At 30.3% G+C, this 18191-nt stretch overlaps 1 protein-coding gene across 1 annotated transcript in view; it reads right to left on the bottom strand.

The window, feature by feature from the left end:
• Positions 1-17651, bottom strand: part of LOC129940703 (putative leucine-rich repeat-containing protein DDB_G0290503) — a 48360-nt gene extending 30709 nt beyond the window's left edge. The window contains exon 1 of the mRNA XM_056049132.1: positions 16984-17651. The gene's annotated coding sequence lies outside the window, so the exon portion shown is untranslated. The remainder of the gene's footprint in view (positions 1-16983) is intronic.
• Between the last annotated feature and the right edge of the window lie 540 nt (positions 17652-18191).

Below are 18191 nucleotides of genomic sequence, written 5' to 3'. Positions count from 1 at the left end.
TTAAAAATATTGGCTTCAAACTTATTTTATTTCACAGAAAATATTGTTTTCAATATTCAGTAATTAAAAAATAAAATCTAAAAAAAATAGTGCGCAAATTTGGTAAAAAAACATATAGACAAACTTTTGAGCAAGACAAATCGACAGACGGGATGGGAAGTTATCAGTGTGGGTCGCATCCCAGCCTCTTTTTTTTTTTGTTTTTTCTATACAAATCTTATTTACATAAGATTTAATTTTATCACAGCTTCCTTTCCTTTTTAATATTACAATCAACACAACATTGAAATAAAAATTACACCACTCCTGCGTTCATGACTTTAAGAAAAAAACATGAAGCCGTCAAACTTGCATTTACTTTTCAATTTTGTCTAAACCCGAATTATATACGATTTTGAAATTCTCATAAGGAGTCCCTTTTTTGGTACAAAAACACATTCTTTTGACCCACAAAGCTTACGTAATTCGAAAAAACACAAGAAAAGTAAGAATGTTTTTTAAACACAGCCAATTTGATACTTTTATTTAGATATTTTATGGAAATCATTTTAAAATTTTACCAATGCAACAATGAATTGAGACAATTATATTCTGAAATTGAATTGAATTGAATCAGCTTACATACATACACGGGAAACTCGGTGATAGTCAATTTGACTATCAAAAATTTGATAGTCAATTATCACCTTAACCGATTCCACCCCTTGTAATTTTTTTAGAAAAATCTGAGTGACCTACAAAAATGTCTGCCAACATTTTTTTTATTAACTTCCCATAGGAAGTTATTGTCATGGGTCCGATTTGTCAAATTGAAAATTTTGACATTTCTCGACGTTTCAAGGTCAGTAGAGTCGAAATAAAAGATTTTAAGAAAGTTGTCTGTGTGTGCATGTGTACGTACGTTCGTACGTCCGTACGTCCGTACGTTCGCGACGTTTTTTTCGTTGTCCATAGCTCAAGAACCAGAAGAGATATCGACTCCAAATAAATTTTTTTATACAGATAATAAGGCAGTAAAGATGCAGAAATGGCTCTCAAAAAAATTGCGTGGGTGGTTTTTTTACCATAGCAGTTTGAAAAAAAGGGAACGTTTTGGTTAACAATAAATATATTACGAACCAAAAACGTTAGAGACTTGAATTAAATTTTATATAATAAACTGTAACGTGATCTCAAAGAAGTATATTTTTTGATAAATCAAAAATACTGAAAAAAAAAATTGTCACCTCCAAAATTTAACGACTAAAATATAATTTCATCTCCAAAACAATTTTGAGCAACGGAGAACAATGTTTTTGAAATCTGAGAAAAATCGAATTGACAGTTTTTTTTATAAAAAATAAAAACCTAAAAAAAACATTGCTCAAATTTGGTAAAAATTGAACATCGATTCAAATATCTTTTCAAGTACTTGTAATTTAGGCTTAAAACTTATTTGATCTTATAACAAATATTGTTTTCAACATTCGATAAAATTTTGAAAAAAATCGAATTGACAGTTTTTTTACAAAAAATAAAAACCTAAAAAAAAAATAATAAAAGTTGGTAAAAATTAATTTTCGACTCAAATATCTTTTCAAAAATTGTAGATATTGGCTTCAAACTTATTTATTTTACAGAAAATATTGTTTTCAATATTCAATGATTTTTATATAAAAATCCAACAGTCCATTTTTCATAAAAATAAAATCTACAAAAAATAGTACGCAAATTTGGTAAAATTGATACTAGTACACATAGACAAACTTTTAAGCAAGACAAATCGACAGACGGGATGGGAAGTTATCAGTGTGGGTCGCATCCCAGCCTCTTTTTAGTTTTCGATTCGATTACTCGTATTTTCGAAAAACTTAAAGCCAGTACCTATAAAACAATTTTCTCTCATTCCAAATGTTGCTTAAACCATTGGTAAAATGTAATGAGAATTATATTGATAGTTTATGTAAAAAAAAGGAAAAAATAAGTAAAACTGATTTTCGGCTACAATATTTCGGGAACAAAAAAAGATATAAATAAAACTTGTTTTACCATATACAATATTTATAACTTTTAGTTTATTTAAAGAATAATACAAAAACAACTGAAAACAGTTAAAAATTAATGTTGACTCTAGTATCTTGGTAGCAAAGAAATATTTCGACTTTTTTTGAAAGAATTTTAGACAAATCGACAGACGGGCAAATAGACAGAATGGGAAGTTCTTAGTTTAATTCGCATCCTAGTCTCTTTCTTCGTATGTTTTTTAATTGTTTGTTACACCTTACAGTACGAATGGAGGCTAATTCAAATCTTGAATACATTTTTAACAAGTCATTAGTTCTTATTCTTAGGAAAACAACTTTTTAAAATTGTTGGAAAATAAAGAACCTATTTATCTATCTTTTTTTTGACAAAAATGTATTATTATATATTTACAGACTTGCCCTGAATATTATGTCCGATTAAAAATATAAAATGCAGCCTTGTCAAATTTGAATATTTATTATATTTTATAACTTTTTTTATGAATGCAACATTTCTAGTTTAAGTTTATTATTAATAAGATTTTGGTGAAACACCAAACAATCAATCATCAAAAACACAAAAAAAAAGATGATTTCCTCATAATTCAAATGGTCGAACATCTAAATACGTCATTTAATATACATTTTTATTATTCCGACATTTTAAATTAGATTTTAATTTTAAAATCTTCTTTATAATGAAATCATTCATCTAAATAAAAAAAAATAAAAAATCTTACAACTTTGTATCTAAGACCTAAGCAAGCTCTTTATTCGTCTAACAGAGGGAAATCTCCTCCAGACTCGTGGCGAAATAATTAACACACAGAAAAACTTTCCGACGCAATACGAGTATAATGAATTTTGAGTTCTTTCACTTGAAATATTTTGTGCTTATTTTTCCAAAACAAAAACGTTCCCCTTTGTTGGATAAACAAGAGTAGGCATCATCAGTGGAGTAGGCAAATCCATCTTTTCATAGGAAAAATTACGGGGGTGGAAATGATACAATGGCTTCTGTTGTTTTTCAGTTCATTTACTTTGTGTTCAGTTCGTGCGTACTTATAAAAAGAAAAGTCTGTGGACGCTAAAAATAACATAAACCATACAACAGGGAATGTGACCTTTAAAATTATAAGGGAATTCATCTTAAAATTAACAAAAACAAAACAGAAATAAAAAATAAAAAACAAAACACAAGCAAGTTGCTATATCAAGATCATCGATCTATTGAGTTCGCTGAAATGCATCTCATTGTTTTTGTGTAGAGTTTCCTGTTGAAATGATGGACTTGAGTATTTTGAAACGATACTGCAAAAACGAAAGAGTGCATTTGACCATGAATTCGTGTTCGTGTGGATTGTGGCCAGAAATTCTTGAAATAAATCTAAGGGTAGATTTCTTTCAATAGACGATCAAATTGAATGCAAAATTTTAGAAGTGAGTTATATTTAGGACACCAAAGGAATGTTTTCACATTTTATGGAAGATTTTCTAAAAGTCTTTTAAGGCATGTTTTTCTAAAGATTAGAAAAAGTCTTTAGTTTTGGTTATTTTAAATTTATTTTTGTGTTCAAGTTTTTTTTTCGAAAGTCTTTGAAGTTTTTTAGTTTATTTTCAATTTTGTTTTATTTTTGCCATTAAAAATAAAAACAAACTAAAATAGATTGAAATGTATAATATCAAAAGAGAATAAAAACATGTATTATTTAACAAACCAACAAATTTCGAAAAGAAATAACAGAAAGAAAGTGTAAATGAGAAAATGGTAAAACATGTTCTTGGTATCTTTTCATTCTATCTTATCTTCATTCATCCAAAGTTGATATCGTGTTGAATTAAAAATAAACTTTAGAGACTTTAAAAAACTACGATATTGCGTATACCATATTGTGTTGGCGTTTATTTAAAAACAATACTCAAAAAGCTTTTTTTCGTTTTTGAAAACAAGGATTTTGGGAGTAAAGTTTCTTTTTTCTCCCAGAGTTAAGGGTTGCAGTCTTTGAATAAGAATTTCTTTTGGAGATTTCGAAAAGCTCAAATGTTTTTGGAGAGAACCCTAAAAGTATACTTGAATATAATTTGTATTCCATTAATTCTGATTGAAAAATTAACAATCAACTGGAAAATATCGCAGTGGTTTTTGAACACCACGTCCACCGAAAAAAAAATCAAATCATCTATAAGTCCAGAAATATGTTACTCAAAATAAAACTTGTGGTATTTTTGTCAACTCTATCATTAAATTGTAGCCCAAAATAAATACTTTTTAACTAAAATTTGGAAGGAATGTTTTAATGGTAGGTATAACTTAAAGAAAGAATTTAAGAACTTGTTCTAAAAAATTTAAGAGCAAAATCATGTTATCCATTAACAACCAAATATCAGAATGTTTCAGAAGTTTCAAGAAAAAATTAGCAACAAAATTGACAATGGGAAAACAAACACCTTTCAATATTTGGTGTATTAAAATTGAATTAAAGAGTTTTACAAGAACTGCCCCAAAATCAACAAAGAATAAAGAATACATTTTTTTTAAGTAAACTAAACTTTTGAATATTAAAAAATAAAAATTCCTAAGGTCCTTGATTTCAGAGGATGAAAATTCGTCAGGAATCATTATTATAATGCTAAAAGTAAAAACTGTGTAATTCTGTATATATATTTCGAAAAATACGAACTTTTAGAAGTTCAAAAACGAAACAACAATCTTAAATGAAAAACTAGTTTTAAACTATTATATGTATGTACATTTCTCACTTTAAATTAATTTAAGAACAAAATCGTTAAAATTTAAAATTTCTTTATTTTAAAATGGAGAAAGTAAGCAGTCTGAATTCGGAGTCGGGAAACTTTTATTTAAGGAAGGAAAGTTAAAAATTAAGAAAAGAAGCGGGTACAAAATTTATTAAGTTATTTTGAGAAAATCTGTTTTACAAAATTCAAATTTTGCAAAATAAACTTTTCATATTTATTTTTTTTTTGTGGGAAACCAACTTTTTTTTAAAAAAAATTTACTAATTCTTAAAGTGCTGTTCCTAAGTTTAATATACAAATTAAAAAATTAATTTCGTCAATATTCAAAACAAGCCCAATTCAAATAATACTTTTTATTTATAAGAAATGTTTTCGTATTTCTCGTCTTATCTGAATCTGGTTAAAATCATGCTACAAAGTGACTTAAGTATAACACATTTGCCAATCGATAATTTTGAAAACGAGAGTTTTTACAGAAGCGTTTTGTCTTCTCTTTAAATCTTGACCTCAATCCAAACATTTTAAAGTTAATTTGACATATTTTTGAATATTATTTTCTTATAAAGGAACCCTTAAAAAATTAACGTTCTTAATTTAAATTTTGGATCATTTACATTTATATATGGGAAACAGTATAAAAATATTGTAGTTAAATGTTTGGAGCAATATTTGAATGTGAATGCTGAGTTTTCGAACAAAATCATCTTTGGTAATGAAGCTCCTTTTAACCTTGATGGATTTGTCAATTATAGTCAAACTTTTCACATTTTGAGTTCGGAAAACCCACTAGTATTGGGTGAGAAACAACAAATTACTGTTTGGCGAGAAATCTGGCGCATTGATCGAGCCCATTGTTCTCAAAAATGCAACTTGTCATCAGGCAGTAATTAATGAAAAGTGTTCGTTATAGTTACATTACAACTCAATCCTTAGTTCCTGGATTATAAAATATAATTAGTTTAAACCAACAAGATTTAGTGCCACAAGTTATAAAGCCAGTTAAAATTAATTGCTACACTAGTCATTTTCTTAGCGCGTAATAGGCCGTTTTTGTTATCCGATTTGGAATTGCAGTTTTTACGATAAAATTGTTATATTTAAATCAAAGATCTATGCAAAAAAGGCAGCTACCCCCAACACCTTGAAAGAAAAAATTTGTTGGGGTTAATGAAATTCATCCTTATTTATTCAAGCTCGTTTTTGGATGCTTTTCAAATTATTGCCATATCAGGAGGGATGGCAAATTTCTTGCACCGTCGCGTCGTCGGAAAAAACCTAAGCAGCTGGCAGCGTTTTTGGCGATATCGATTATGTGATCATTCGATAAGAGGTGTTCTGTGATACACATACACTCATCGCCACTTGAATAGGACACCCTCTACACTCTTTTTACTTTGCTTATAACTCGAAAGCAGAATGATAAAATAATGGAACTTTACCAGTTATATTTTTGCAAATCTTTTCTTCTTTTAAAAAAAAACGTAAAATGGGTCGAAGAAATGTTTTGACCGAGGCGGAAAAAGGACAAATCAAAGAATATAAGGACGCTGGCTTATCTATTGCCAAAATAGTTAAAAAAGTCGAGAGAAGCCGACACGTGATATCCAAATTATTAGGTAATGACCTTAAATATGGAAAAAATATGAAAGGCCGCACACACAATGTACTTACTAATGCGGAAAAGCAACTGATATTAAGAAAAGCGTCAAATTCTCACGACTCTTTGGCAAAAATCAGGGAAAAATGTGGTGTTAAAGCAAGTCTTACAACCATGCGTCGTGTTATTGCGAAAGCTAAATACATAAAAAGACTTAAAATTATAAAGAAGCCACCCCTTCACAAAATTCGAAAAGAGCAACGTCACAGTTTTTGCCGCGCACATGTTACCTGGACTTCTGAGTGGCATCGAGTGGTCTTCTCCAATGAAAAAAAATGAATTTGGAAGGTCCCGACGGATATAGCTACTATTTATATGACCTTCGCAAAGAAACTCATTACCTCGACCGGCTGCATAGCAGAGTTGGAGGTGTAATGGTTTGGGGAGCTTTTTCCTATTGTGGCACCTGCAAACTACATTTTGTGTCGAGATCAATGAATGCGTTGTCTTACAATGGTATATTGAAAGAGGCCTTTCCATACTTTCAAATCCATTTTGGACTTCTGCCCTGGATCACAACATGATAATGCGAGAATACACGCAGCCCGGGTATAGTTGAATCGTATATACAGAGCCAAATGTAGAGCTTTTAAGCTGGCTGTCCTACTCAAATCAAATCAAATGGGGTGGCGCAACAGTCCGTTGTGAACCAGGGCCTAGTGACTTACAACTCTCAACCATTCCTGTGTGCGAGTACTGTTGTCAGGAATGGAAGGGACCTACAATTTTTAAGGCCGAATCCGAACGGCTAGTTGGAGAAAGCACTTTTTCATGACAAGAATTACTCTTGAAGGATTTGTCAATTCCTCGCAAGAGGCAGTACCCGCGAAAATTATTTTTTTAAATTAAGGTGGCACAGGCAGGGATTGAACCCAAGACCCCTTGCATGACAGTCCAACGCACTAACCATCATGCCACGGGTACTACTCATCGGTCTTAAATATTATAGAAAATGTTTGGGGATGGCTGACAGTATACAGATCAGGAAAACAATATTCAACTCTATCCGAACTAACCCAAGCCATCGAATTGGCTTGGAGCTCGATTTCGCTATATTATTTGGACAGTTTGTATGCATTCCTTCCAAACAGGATGTGTGAAATTTTGGAGCAGAAAGGTGGCTCAACACACTATTAAAATATTTTTGTTCGTTAAATAAAATACTCCAGTTATCTGCAATTAAAGTAACGTTCGTAATAAAAAGAATAGTAATACTCTAAAGTGTTTTTTTTTTTTTATTAAAGTGTCCTATTCAATGCGAAATTTGGACCTCGCAGTTGGCCTGTTTTTGATCGATAATTTTTCATTAGTACTTAAATCCTTAGCATTAAATCTTTTTTCAGGTGAAATAAAAACAATCAACTGATCTTAAGATTTGGTTTGAGAACTATGGACGAAATTTAAGGGATGTCCTATTCATATGGCGAAGCGTGTACCTAGTAATGAAAGTTGATTAGTTTCCTAGATGCAAGTTCCGCTCATGGATAGCGGCATCGAAGGTGGGTTACGCTTTGATGACAGGAGATAGCATTGAGTTTTTAAAGCATTAAATTCTACACAGTTTTTGATTCCCCATTGTAACATGCTGTCAAGATTAGAATTTAATGAGCTTATCGTGCGCTGCCGTTGGTAGTCGACATCCGAAAAACAAGGATGAGAATCTTAAAACGAATATAAAATGTTGAGGGTTCTGTCATCAGCGAAACAATTTAGTGGGTTAGAAGTGTTAGACAAACGATCGTTTATGAATATCAGGCAGAGTATCGGAGACAAAACGGAGCCCTGTGGCACATCAGCGTTTATTTTGTGGATATCAGATGTAAACCCAATAGTTGAACTGTAGGTAGTTTCTAACCTAACAAAAAAGAGATTCATCAATACCAAAAGTACTCACTTTCGATAAGATGACAATTTTAAAATATCAAGTCCAATAATCCTTCTTTCTCCAAAACGATGTAAAAATTTGTTCCATTGTTCGGTGAGATAAACCAAAATATCACCAGTGGACCTATTGCTACGAAAGCCATACTGCAGATCATTAAGAAGCTTTAGAGAAATTGATCAGGCTTCCATGAGCTTGGAAAGTAAGTGCAATTTGTTAGTAGGTGAGGAGGATTCGCGTTTTTTAGGAACAGGCTGGACATATGCTGTTTTCTATCCACTCGGGAAGAGACTTGTAGAATAGTTTAGATGGAAAAGCCTACGCTTTGGCGGGGATACTATCTTGGCCATTATCAAATGAGTGTCAAGCGAGCATTGGAACTAACCGAGGATGACGTAGTGTTTCGTACGTTTTTCACAAATGACCAGAAATGTTTAATACATTTGAGAAATTGTAGTATTTTCTGCCTTAATTTTTGGTCATGCAAAAGTTTGGTTCGTCAAATACGATGCAGGTCTCTCTAGCTTGCTTAAACTTATTCCTGTTTTTCTCAGTGGGGTTGGCTTTATAACAAAGAAAACGTACATCTCTGATCCTAATAAACTTTTTGTAGCTCGAATCAAACCGTGATACAAAAACAGGTCTGCATTGCACGGTTTTTCTTTTAAGGAAATTTCTCACTATTCACAGAAAAATACTAGTGTTGCTACATATTATGTCTTAAATTTCTGAGATTTCATTTTAAAGCACAAACCTAAAAAGAGGCTGGGATGCGACCCACACTGATAACTTCCCATCCCGTTTGTCGATTTGTCTTGCTTAAAAGTTTGTCTATATGTACTAGTATCAATTTTACCAAATTTGCGTACTATTTTTTGTAGATTTTATATTTTATGAAAAAACGGACTGTTGGATTTTTATATAAAAATCATTAAATATTGAAAACAATATTTTCTGTAAAATAAATAAGTTTGAAGCCAATATCTAAAATTTTTGAAAAGATATTTCAGTCGAAAATTAATTTTTACCAACTTTTATTAATTTTTTTTCGGTTTTTAATTTTTTGTAAAAAAAACTGTCAACTCGATTTTATTCAAAATTTTACTGAATGTTGACAACAATATTTTTTGAAAGATAAAAGTAAATTAAAGCCAATATCTCAAAGTTTTGAAAAGATATTTAAGTCGATATTCAATTTTTACCAACTTTTGTTATTTTTTTTCGGTTTTTAATTTTTTGTAAAAAAACTATCAATTCGATTTTTTCCAAAATCTTACTGCACGTTGAAAACAATAGTTTTTGAAAGGTAAAAGTGAATTTAAGCCAATATCTCAAAGTTATGAAAAGATATTTGAGTCGAAAATGAATTTTTACCAATTTTTATTATTTTTTTTTAGGTTTTTATTTTTTGTAAAAAAACTGTCAATTCGATTTTATTCAAAATTTTACTGAATGTTGACAACAATATTTTTTGAAAGATAAAGTAAATTAAAGCCAATATCTCAAAGTTTTGAAAAGATATTTGAGTCGATATTCAATTTTTACCAACTTTTGTTATTTTTTTCGGTTTTAATTTTTTGTAAAAAAAACTATCAATTCGATTTTTTTCAAAATCTTACTGCACGTTGAAAACAATAGTTTTTGAAAGGTAAAAGTGAATATATATAAAAGTGAAGATATTTGAGTCGAAAATGAATTTTTACCTACTTTTATTATTTAGTTTTAGATTTTTATTTTTTGTAAAAAAAAACTGTCAATTCGATTTTTTTCAAAATTTTATGGAATATTGAAAACAATATTTTTTATAAGATAAAATAAGTTTTAAGACTAAATTTCAAGTTTTTGAAAAGATATTTGAATCGATATTCAATTTTTACGAACTTTGAGTAATGTTTTTTTTAGATTCTTATTTTTTATAAAAAAAACTATCAATTCGATTTTTCTCAAAATTTTATCAGATTTCAAAAACATTGTTCTCCGTTGCTTAAAATTGTTTTAGAGATGAAATAATATTTTAGTCGTTAAATTTTGGAGGTGACAAATTTTTTTTTCAGTTTTTTTGATTTATAAAAAAAACCGTTATATTGATTTTTTTCAAAAAATATACTTCTTTGAGATAACGTTACAGTTTATTATATAAAATTTAATTCAAGTCTCTAACGTTTTTGGTTCGTAAGATATTTAGGGTTAACCAAAATTTTCACCTTTTTTTCAAACTGCTATGGTAAAAAAACCACAAACGCAATTTTCTTGAGAGCCTTTCTGCATCTTTCTGCCTTATTATCTGTATAACAAAATTTATTTGGAGTCGATATCTCTTCTGGTTCTTGAGCTATGTACATCGAAAAAAACGTCGCGAACGTACGGACGTACGAACGTACGTACACACGCACGCACAGACATCTTTCTAAAAATCTTTTATTTTGACTCTATTGACCTTGAAACGTAGAGAAATGTCAAAATTTTCAATTTGACAAATCGGACCCATTAGAATAACTTCCTATGGAAAGTTAATAAATCTGTTATTATATTGTCAATCGTCTTATTTATATTTAAATAATTTTATGAAAAAAGTCTTATTTCACAAAAAAAAATAATTAAAGTATAAGGTTAAATTTTATAGCCTTGACAGTGTCCTTTCATTTAAAATAAAACTTGATAAATTACATATTTAAATAAATTAATAAATATGTCTTCCTAATCGAAAGTCCACATTTTTCAGACAAACAAATCACTTTAGAATTGAACCTCGGAAATTTAAATAATTTACTAAAAATATTTAAAGCTTTAAATTCAATTGCGGATACTTCCGATTTCCGATTATTCATTTATAATAATAACAACGCTTTGGGTTTTATTTATAATTATTTCTAATTTATTTCGTATTTTTTGTTTATTCGAAATATTTTCGCATTTAAAATTGGCATGCATATATTTTTTTAATTCAATCCACCTTATAATAGAAACATCTACATTTTCTAACAATATAAAGAAAATATCTATCTTCTTAATGCGATTTTCTTGTTAATAGCGGAAACGTGTAAGATCTTCTCCATCAATTTATGTACGTTCAGTTAATTATGTATTCTTTATTTTGCTTACGTTTTTCATTTTGCAAAAAATAAAAAAAAAATACAATATTGCAAAAGGCAGGTGCAGGAAAGGGGTTGCCACAACCCCACAATTATAAACCACACCAACCGTAGACTAGACACTAAAACGATCATTCGATCCCCTCATGTACAGAAAAAGAAGATGCACATTAAAAATGTTATTTATTTTTATAACTTGCACTCACAGTGAGAATGCGGAGCATCTATGATTTTATAATCGTTTGAAATTTATTCGCCACTATTGCGGCTTTTATTTAAACAATAATTATAAGCCTCGATGAATGTAAAACTTTAAACAACCAACCAAAACATTAAGCGCCTATAATTTTGTAGTTCCTCAAAAACCAAAATAAAGATTCTAAATCATATTTTTGAAAATAGTTTGTCGTATTTTACGTCATTATGTCGCATGTGTAAGTATCTCAATCAACAAGGTGAAATTTTGAAATGTTATTCTTTCTTAATTGTCAAATGTCATTTGCAAATCAGCCACTAGGTGGCATGCATAAATAAATAGGTTCATAAATAATAATAAATAATTATTATTACAAAGGAATGATGATGGAAAAGGTATCATAGATAAAGGGTGTGTTGATTTTATGTTAAGATGAGATAGAGTGCGGAGACCCCCACGACATCCGGCAGAAATGACGACGTGACGTTAATTCGACGCATCATGGGTGCGAGATCTTTTCCATCATATAATAATTATAGACGCCATAATTTTAATTTTTATTTTTTTCATTGTGTCGGCTTTGGACGAAATTGGCCTAGCTTTTTGGCACAAAACCAATGACATTGAATAATGACTGGCTGTTGAAAATGTATTCAGAAACAGAAATTATGATTATATTTTTGCACGATTTTTTCCAAGGGAGTATTGTTTTATTTTTCTTGATCGATGGCACCGTTGTAGCAAAAAAAAAAAAAACAGCGAAAAATAAACAAGAAAATAAATTTAAGGAAAAAGGAATTTTGTGTAAACAAAGTTTTTCATATCCGGTTTTCACTGGATTGATTAAGTATTTAGTTTCTTATATTAAGGTACCTGGTTTTAATAAAATATTTAACAATACATAAGCACTTCTAGTTCGAAAAAAGTATTTAAAGTTTGTTTATGAATATAAATTAGTTTAAACAAAAGTGTAAACATTCTTTTCGTGGTTAATTGCTTGTTTTTTTTAAGGTTAGGCGAAAAATGTAAGTTTTTTTAGTAAGAATAGAAAATTGGCTACTAACAAAGGTATTATCCTTTTTAATATATTGTGCACGCACTCAAGACCCTGAATATCCTTATAATTACTAAACATAGTGAGACCAGCAGCAGAAATATTGTGTCTGGTAAAGCATTTCACATTCGTGCAGTGCGACTAAAAAAAAAGAATATCTGTACTTTACAGTACGTCTGAAATTGGGTTCAATTGTAAACTGGTGAGCATTCTTAGAAGAACGGGTATTACGGTTGGATTGTTTGACGGAAAGAATTCAACTGGCACTATAGAGCATTGCTTATAAAAGTAGTAATAAAGATAATGACAGGCATGAAACTTTAACACGGTGCTTGAGAGATAAAAAAGTTACATTTAGATAACGGTCAGCTTTCATTTAAGGAGCTCTCTTTTCAATTCTGTCCAAGAAACTCATTTGTTTTTGAAAGCATTAAATTCTACCCGGTTTTGATTAACCCTTAAAAATGCTGTCAAGATCAGAATTTAATGGGCTTGTTATATTCTGCCGCTAGTAGTCCACATCCGAAGAACAACAATACGAATCTAAAATGGAGGGAGGGAAAATGAACAGTTGAGGGTAGGGTACTGTCATCAGTTCAATTTAGTGGCTTAGAAGTTATAGACAAAATATCATTCATAAAAATTAGGACAGAGCGTCGGAGACAAAACTGAGCCCTGGGCACACCAGCGATTATTTTGTGGGTATCAGATTTGAACCCGTCCAATATACTAACTTGTATTAAATGATTCGAATGTAATTAATAATTCAACAAAGAACAGATTCATCAATACCAAAACAAACATTTCCAATAAGAGAGCTTTGTGCCAAAGTCTATCAAATGTCTTTAAAATATCAACTGTAATGATCTTACACTCCCCAAAACGATGTTAAGATTAGTTCTATAGTTCGGGGAAATAAACCATGAAATCACCTGTGGATCTATTGCTACAAAAGCCATATTGCCGGTCATTAAGAAGCTTTGGTTGTTCAAGATAATTCTTAAGCTGAAAATTAATCAGCGTTTCCATGACTATAGTTAGATATTGTGGAGGATTCGCCTTTTTTAGGGACAAACTGGATAAGTGCTGTTTTTGATCCACTCGGAAAAAGATCAGTAGAATAGGTCTTTTAAAGCGTTGAAGACCACATCCTCAGAACAATAGCGGGGATACTACCAGGGCCAGCAGATTTGTGAATGTCCAGATCTTTTAGTACTCTAGCAACTGTCAGAATGCTAAAAAAGATTCGTCCCATAGAATCGTTTACACCTCCAATATGAAATATAGTTTTCATATCAAAAACAAAAGATTTTTTACAAAAACGGATGGATATTTCATTATAAACTTAACAATGAAAACTGATATCAGCCAAATAACATATTTCCGGCTGACATTTTCAATAACTTTAAAGATTTCATCTTTTAGGTCTTGTATCGATAGTATTCACTATTAAAATAGACCTTATTTGTACATCAAGTGGTAACAAAGAAAACAGCCTTAGTTTTTAAAATAAAAGTCCATAGTTACCAAAAAATAAAACAATCAGGAGATTTTCTTTCATTTTTTTTTATTTTTTGTATTTTATTAGTTTTTAATTGAATGATGTCAAAAGATGACATCTTCAAAGTGACAGCTGACAGAAAAGCTCACTATAACAAATTAAAATTTATTGCCGAAATAAACAATTTTTGAAAACTATTTTTGCCAGTTTTTTAACTTGATAAGATTAAAAAAAAAAAGGTTTTGCTTGTTAAAAACGAGTCTTTCTTTCGCTTTACATTTTACTAAAGGTAAATTTTCAAAATCGATACTTTAAGTTTTAGTAATTGCTGAATCATTGCTGTTCCGGTTTTAAGCTTTTTTACAGGTACGAGTATTTTCTCTTACAAGGAATTCACAAATTCTCAAAGATTAATTCTTGTCATGAAAAGGGCTTTCTCAAAATTATGCCGTTCGCTTTAGGCATAAAAACTTTAAGTCCCTCCCTTCCATTTCTGAAATGACTTGCACACGGGAATGATTCAGAGTTGTAAGTCACTACTCACTAGGCCCTTGTTTTCGACGGACTGTTGTGCCACATTACCCTTGTTTTGTCGGAAAATCTATCCATAGTATAGTAGGATTTAACACGAATAACAAAAACAATATCCCTTGTATGAATAACACCGATAAAAGCTAGAGTAGAATCTTACTGAGGATTGGTTTCTGACAATTATACGAGTCTTGAATGGAACTAATGTGATTTCGTTTTCAAATGTTGGTGCGATTGATATTGCATTTGTTATTGCATTTATCTCGATGGCTGTGTTCGTTGAGTAGTTGGAATCATGTGTTTTCCATTTGGGAAAAAAACAATCTGTTACTGTTGATATTATTTAGTTTTGTTAATGAAAATGGACTAACTGGGCTTATTTTGCAAGAGAAAACAATAGAAAAGATCATTAAGTTTTGCTATGCCAAAGATTTACCTCAGTTAAGATTAAATACATCTTTTTGGTGTTTCCACGGCAAAAGAAGAATTAAAAATGATTAAGTATGACAGCACTTTTTAAAATGTAAATGGTGTTTCGATGTGTGAAGTGCAAGTGAGAAAGTTTGATTCGTGTTAAACAATGAAGAACTGATTAGCTCAGCACTATATAAGGATATGCCATCTACTTCATGTCCATTTTTTTGTAATTTTATTAAAACAAAACTATATTTTTTGTACACAAACATGCAAATAAACAGACCATAATGCAGTATCTGTTAAACCAACTCCTCCACACAGGTTTTCTTCTCAAATTTTGACTCGACTCCGATCTCCGACGGGAATTTGAACTCGATTCAGGTATATAAAGAATTGAGGCGATCTTCAGTCTACGAACAAACCCCCTCCTCGAAGCATTTGTTAAATTAACTTTTTTACAGAATCTCAATTTCCAGATGTTTTCTTACCATTTCTTCCTAAAAAATGGCCCTTTTATTAGTTTTGTATTGGTATTTTTTGCTAAGTAAATTTTAACATTTGATTTTCACAAAACTGGCAGATCTTCTTTCAGTTTTTTTTATACAAAAATCTGGCTACTGCGGATCATTTTGTTGCCAATTTCTCAGTGTACTTAATATGGAATACCAAAAAAAAGGCACTTTATATTCAAGCGAAATTTAACTTGAAAAACAACACCAACAATTGTTTTCAGCATTCTACATTGCGATCAATATCAAAATCATTCAATCGAATCATTCATGAGTCAAATTTTGTCTAATATATTTTAAGAATTAGTGCCCAAAAAAAACAAAATTTGAAGTTAAGTTTTAGTGAAAACTTCGATCCCAAACATTTTTCTGCTTAAATTAAGAAGAAATGAATGTCTTTAACATTTATTTAAATATTTTTAATAGGCATATTCAAAAAATTGATTCGTTACAAAAACAAAACATTTGTTTCAAACTGTTTCAGCGATTCATTAAGATTTATGTAAATAATGAGATATGAAGATTTTTTCAAAATTTTATCTTTTTTTTCTTTCAGATCGAAGATAAGGATTGTGAGTTTGAGAAACCATCACAAATGTCCTTGACAAAACCAACTATTTCATGAATTTAAAGAATTAAATTTGTAGCCCCAAAAAGCCGTATATAAGCTTAAAAACTTTGTGGGCCAGAGTTAGAAAAAAAACTGATCTTTTTCTTTCAACTTTTTGTAATTTTTTTTTGAAAAATGTTTTTTCTGTTTTTTTGAAACTCTACTAACTTTTTCATTCTAATTTATTTAGCATCAAATTAAATTAAAAAAAAAATATTTTAACTTAAAGCTTATATATTTTTTAAGTCGCACCTTTTTGTAAGTCAACTTTTAGGCGATATAATTTATAAACTAAACAAAAACAATCCATTAAATTCTAGTGCTATTAATTTTGTTAAAAATTATTCTTTTACCTTCCCTAAAATGGGTTAACCTTATTAAGAAGCTTATAAACCTGTTTTAAAACAGTTCAAAATAATTTTAATAATAAAACTTTAGGCATGAATTTTCACCCTGTACATTATAAAACAAAACAGGTTAAGATCAATTTATCCATAAACTATCGACGCGACGCAATAATTTCCTGAGTCATTTATAGAAAATTAGTTATCCATTATTCATTGTTTGTTTGTGATTTTCTAATAAGTAACAAGCATGATGCATGATAATTTTACAGAATATTGCATATGTTAATTAGAGGGCATTTGTCAATCCATTATTGGTAATAAATTTGTTATCTACTTGCTATAACATCATCCCCCTTCACTCCTTATATCACATTGCTCGTTTCGAAGACGTAACTTCAAAACCACAAAATACCACAATTTAATTTACCTTCCACAAAAACAGTCTGTCAACACTTCACTTAGTAAATTTATAGGTAATTTTCCTCAAAGAAAATCCTACCCAATGATTCAGTATGCTGCACTTCTGCTGCGGGCCAATGAACCCCACTTTATGTAGATGGCGACACATTGGCAAACGATCCGTAAAACAATTACACTTACAAAATTCAATTAAAAAATAAATTTAAAAACAAACAAATAAACAAAAAGAACACAGGCTTTTGTCGCAGCGTGGAACGCGCGCGACCAACTGCCGAGCACCTGACGCGAGGCACAAAATCACTTTGCCGCGAGCCAAACAGGCGGACGGACATGTATCTGAATATCTGACTCTTCTAACAACAACATGCACCAAGATAGGCCGTCAAGATCGAAAGAAAATTCCCCATCCGATCTGTAGGAAAAATATTTTCCGATCTTACTATTTTCTATTCTGTTTTGAAAACTTGAGATGATTTTCTCTTTTGTGTTTTTCTTCTTATTTTGTTTGTCTTCTATTTTATGTTGAGTGTTTTTTCTTTTCTTCAAAACTTTTTCTTTTTTATTTTTGATGAACTTTTAAAAAAGAAATTTTTTAAAATGTAGGTATCTGAATTTTTCGCGGATTTGTGTTAAAAATTTGACACTTTTTTCCGCCGACTCAATTGAAAGATTGAGATACACAGTTTCAGTGTTGTTCGCAATGCGATAGCAGTGCTGAAACTGAATTGAAGATTTTTGAAAAAGTTTTTGAAAGACTAGCAATATTTTTTGCTATACGCATATTTCCAGCTAAAAATGACTGCGACGACGACGGAACGGCAAAAATCTCAAATCCTTGTGATCGTGGATGATGGTGATGATGATGGAGTTCTCCTTTAGTGATGCTGAACTTTGTTTTTGTTTTATTTTTGTCTTTTAGTGAAATTTTTTGGTTTTTGAAATCTCACTTCAAATGGTTTTTAAATTTTGCATATCTGAGTTTTCCTTTGAGGTGGATAATTTACTCATCTTTGTCGTTGTTTTCCCTGTTTTTCCAGCATGGAGTGGAAAATTTATTATTATTTATGAGATATTTACGGATAAACAAAAAAAGGAACACCACTGGGGTCTTCTTGGTCGAGAGTATCTTGATGAGGTTGCTCTTGCTTATGGATTTTCAAGTTGATTGAGAGATCTTTGAAAGTCAAGTTAATGCGTGATGATATGATTCGATCA

The sequence above is a fragment of the Eupeodes corollae genome, chromosome 1 (assembly GCF_945859685.1).
Source record: "Eupeodes corollae chromosome 1, idEupCoro1.1, whole genome shotgun sequence".
Classification (NCBI taxonomy): Eukaryota; Metazoa; Arthropoda; class Insecta; order Diptera; family Syrphidae; genus Eupeodes; species Eupeodes corollae.
Note: the sequence above shows the minus strand (reverse complement) of the source record. Positions and strands in the feature narration are given on the sequence as shown.